Source organism: Montipora capricornis, chromosome 8 (genome assembly GCF_036669925.1).
Source record: "Montipora capricornis isolate CH-2021 chromosome 8, ASM3666992v2, whole genome shotgun sequence".
Taxonomy (NCBI): domain Eukaryota; kingdom Metazoa; phylum Cnidaria; class Anthozoa; order Scleractinia; family Acroporidae; genus Montipora; species Montipora capricornis.
Genome location: NC_090890.1, coordinates 12,588,960 through 12,593,959, shown reverse-complemented (window position 1 = coordinate 12,593,959; position 5,000 = coordinate 12,588,960). Strand labels below are relative to the sequence as shown.

Genomic DNA, 5,000 nt, shown 5'->3' with positions numbered 1-5,000 from the left:
CGAGATTAACTTGACCTCGAGTGATCAGAGTCAAATTTGGAATAAGGAGAATAATTAAATCTAGCAATGATCAAATGATTTCAAGTATACAGTACACTGATCTTACCCGCACTACTACTGAGATATGGAGGTCTGATGAAGATAAAGGAACAGTAAGTAAAGACAAATGTAGAAGGAAAGGAGGAAAAAGGAACGTCTCACAAAAAATGCCTGAAATGGAAACTGATAATGAATTTATGTCGACAATATCGCTTACCCGGGGGGGGGGGGGTACTCGATGTATCCCTGGTTGGGGAGGTGCGGCGCGGCCCCTCATACCCTGACCCTGTTTAAGACAAATATCGCTGATTTCCTACCCATTTTATGAAAGAATTCCGATTTTTGATACCCTGTTTAAGACATTTAACCCAGCTTAAGACAAAAATTGATAAATCGATACCCTGATTAAGACAAAAAATGATAAATTCGATACCCTGTTCAAGACAAAAATTCCGAAAAACATACCCTGGCTGGCCGCACGTCCCCATTAAGCCCTTATAAGGGAGTACCCCCCCGGGATCGCTTATACGCACGTGGGGAAGACCGCTCTAAATAATATATTAACACCGGTTACAACCATTTGCTTGAACTGCATAACTCTTTTTATATACATCATCATAAGTGATTATTATTCAGTTACAGATAAATTTGAATTAAAAAATACAAATGAATGGATTGGGAACTAACGAAATTGATTGACATTAAACGACAAGAAATATGCTAATAATAGAGAATGATAAAGTTTCTCCGGGGGACAGCTATTCTTAGAGTTATTTTCATAGAGTTATGTCGTAGAGTTAGAGTTAAGTTTCCAAAATCTTGAATTCAGAATTTTGGCAGTCTTTAACTCTAACTCTAAGTCATAACTCTACTGAAATAACTCTATTGATAGTTAACCTCGTTTCTCCGGCACTGCAACGTTTGCATAGACGAGTTCACGCTCTTGAGTGCATTATGGGTAATCAGGGCAAGATGGAGAGAAATTCAAAGGTTTGTAAGAAGTTCAAAACGATGAAAAGTATTCATGATATGCAATTTTGGGTTTTTTATTTTCCAAAACAGAAGATATGCGCTCAAAGGTGCTGCAGAATAAATTTGGAGAGAATGGCTATTGTAGAAATTATTTTATTAAAAAGAGTTTCTGTCATACATTTCCTCTAATTCCAAACGCAAAAAAATTACAGAGACAAAAAAAGCAATATGTAGCAATTCCAAAGAACGGATACCAAGTCTAGTTTTTCTCAGCTGTGAACATGAAATTATAAGTTTGGTTTATGAAGGCGAAAGTCTAAAAAGTAGAGTCATGTACAGAATATTTTGCTTTGAATTTCCATACAAACCTTTGAATTTCTCATCATGTTGCCCAGGCCACGATGCAATCAAGAGCGTGAATTCGTCTATTTACGGCTGGCTTTTAAACAATGCATGTCTCATTGACCAGTAAAATTGTATAAAGAGTCTGTGTTTATCCGTGATGTAAAGTCAGCGTTAAATGAAAACGTTGAGCCCGCCAGCGAAGGTTCTCGTGTCCTTGGAAATCCGTGTGGCGCAAATGACTACAAACACTAATCAGTTAGCCCCCGTGGCGCAATGGACTAGCGTGTTGGACTTCTAATTCAAAGGTTGTGGGTTCGAGTCCCACCGGGAGTGGTACTTTTGACTTCAAGGCAAACCTATTTTTAAAAACGTAAGCCGTGTTCACATTAGGCTTCGATTATGATCAATTTATAATCGAATTAAATATGAAATGGGTTCACATCAACTAATTACAGCGCTTGATTATGATTGGATTATATAAAAGTGACGACACATTTGAAATTAAAGACATGTTTCGGTCGTGCAACGACCATCTTCAGTTGAAAGTAGAATTAATTTGAAGTTACATTTGAATTTATAATATGCTAAACAAAGATAAATAACAACGTGAAATAAATTGGGAATCTAACAAAATAGCCAAAGGTAACAAAAAAGAGTGTACAATGGAACATGTTGATTAGAACGAGAGAGTTAAATTAACGTGATATAATTGCTTATTTAAAGAAGGTTGCTCCCAGGAAATATGTAAGGCCTCTTTTATCTTGACCTGGAATTTTGTGGTCGCACGGTCTATAACTTCAAAACATTCCGCAGAGCAGGAGTTACGGCATGCCTCGGATTGTTGAAGGTGTTTAAAGATATGTGAGGTCCTGTCCCTGTTTAAGTGTTCGCGAATGCGTGTCGAGAGGTGTCGGCTGGTTTCGCCGACATAGCAAGAATTACAGCTTGCACAGGTAAACTTGTAGACAACATTCGAACAGAGTTCAACAGGCACAGGGTCCTTCACACTAAACATGTTACGGATCTTGAAGGAAGAAAAGGCTAGCTTAACATCAAGATTGTTACAATAACGTTTAAGTAATTTACGTAATCTGTTTTGTGCTACAATAGAGAAGGGCCCAACATAAGGTAATTTGAAAAAATGTGTAGGATTAGAGGGAGGACTAGTAGGTGTGTTCGAAAGGGTCTGAGTTTTTGTAATATACTGCTTAATGACTCTCTCAACGATATGACTGGGGAAAAGGTTTTTACGTAAGATTAATAACAATTTCTTGATATCCTCACTCCTACGTATCTGCACATCGACCAACGACTGCCGATCGTAAGAAATACCGAATCTTGAAGGACTTGAAGAAGATACAAAACATCGTGATTTTAAAACCGGACAAGGGAAATGGTGTTGTGGTCCTGGACAGAATTGCATATGACAATGGTATTCTCAAGATCATCAATGACACTTCCAAATTTAGACCTATCACGGAAGACCCCACCTTGTCAAGAGAAGGTAGGCTACAACGTTACCTCAGGAAGCTTCTAAAGAATGGCCATTTGGATCGCTGTGTTTATGACAAAATCTATCCCTCTGGCTCTCAACCTGCTAGAATCTACGGCCTCCCCAAGATGCATAAGGCCCGTGAGCCGAACTCAACTCCTCCGTTCCGTCCTATAGTTTCTTCAATTGGAACATACAACTATGAGCTGGCTAAGTATTTATGCATTCTTTTGGAACCTCATATCCCATCTGAATATTGTGCTTTAGACACTTTTACTTTTGTTCGTGAAATCAATGAATTGCCTTTATCGGGAAAGTTCATGGTTTCCTTTGATGTCGAAGGTTTGTTTACAAACATACCCTTGGAGGAGTGTGTCAACCTGGCAGTTGACTACATCTCCAAGGGCAACCCTGATCTCCAGCTAACTAAAACTGAACTCAGAAATCTTTTTAATTTTGCCACTGCTCAAACACATTTCCTGTTTAAGGGTTCTTTTTTTGATCAAATTGATGGGGTGGCAATGGGCTCTCCCCTTGCCCCGGTGTTGGCTAATCTTTTCATGGGTCACCATGAAAGGATCTGGTTGGAAAACTACAAGGCCTCCAGTATTTTACTTTATCGACGGTATGTTGACGATACTTTTTGTCTATTTGACACTGAACATGACGCTACTTTGTTTTTTGACTACATCAACGATAGACATCCCAATATACGTTTCACCATGGAAAAAGAGATGGATAAAAAAATCCCCTTTTTGGATGTTCTGATTGACAACAGTCAACCTCTTTCTCCTATTACCAGGGTCTATCGTAAGAAAACGTTCACCGGTCTATTAACTAATTATTTTAGTTTTACCCCATTCTCTTACAAAATTGGCTTAATCAGGACTCTAGTTGACAGAACGTATAAGATCAACAACACATGGATAGGCTTCCATGAGGATATCAAGAAATTGTTATTAATCGTACGTAAAAACCTTTTCCCCAGTCATATCGTTGAGAGAGTCATTAAGCAGTATATTACAAAAACTCAGACCCTTTCGAACACACCTACTAGTCCTCCCTCTAATCCTACACATTTTTTCAAATTACCTTATGTTGGGCCCTTCTCTATTGTAGCACAAAACAGATTACGTAAATTACTTAAACGTTATTGTAACAATCTTGATGTTAAGCTAGCCTTTTCTTCCTTCAAGATCCGTAACATGTTTAGTGTGAAGGACCCTGTGCCTGTTGAACTCTGTTCGAATGTTGTCTACAAGTTTACCTGTGCAAGCTGTAATTCTTGCTATGTCGGCGAAACCAGCCGACACCTCTCGACACGCATTCGCGAACACTTAAACAGGGACAGGACCTCACATATCTTTAAACACCTTCAACAATCCGAGGCATGCCGTAACTCCTGCTCTGCGGAATGTTTTGAAGTTATAGACCGTGCGACCACAAAATTCCAGGTCAAGATAAAAGAGGCCTTACATATTTCCTGGGAGCAACCTTCTTTAAATAAGCAATTATATCACGTTAATTTAACTCTCTCGTTCTAATCAACATGTTCCATTGTACACTCTTTTTTGTTACCTTTGGCTATTTTGTTAGATTCCCAATTTATTTCACGTTGTTATTTATCTTTGTTTAGCATATTATAAATTCAAATGTAACTTCAAATTAATTCTACTTTCAACTGAAGATGGTCGTTGCACGACCGAAACATGTCTTTAATTTCAAATGTGTCGTCACTTTTATAAAAATTGTTGTTAGTCTGCTTCTTTCCAGATCGATTGGATTATAATAATTTCAAACAACCTCAAGGGAATTGTTTGAAGTAATTACAGTGCGTAATTGAACAGAATGGCGAACACGTGGTGGTATATGAGCAGACGAAACTTCTGATCGCTATTTGGTGTCTTCTAGTTTCGGAAGCTGTCCTTGGTTCTCTTCTCGCCTCAAGCATGGTGATGATAATCGTGGCAGCCATGCGGTACGGCGCCATTTTGTCTCACACTGCGAGGTCACCCTGTCTATTTTATTTGAATTTTCGCAGATGTGAACAGAACCATAATTGAATAAAACTGAATGGAGTATGATAGCCTGAATCATACTTCAGTTAAGGTGGTACTATGATCAAAAAATCATTTCCTTTTTGTATTCAGAT

The 5,000-nt window shown here is 38.4% G+C and overlaps 1 non-coding gene across 1 annotated transcript; it reads left to right on the top strand.

Annotated features, from left to right (window-relative positions):
- Positions 1–1,615: 1,615 nt before the first annotated feature.
- Positions 1,616–1,689, top strand: Trnar-ucu (transfer RNA arginine (anticodon UCU)). The gene has a single exon. It is a non-coding gene; the product is annotated as a tRNA-Arg (tRNA).
- Positions 1,690–5,000: the final 3,311 nt, after the last annotated feature.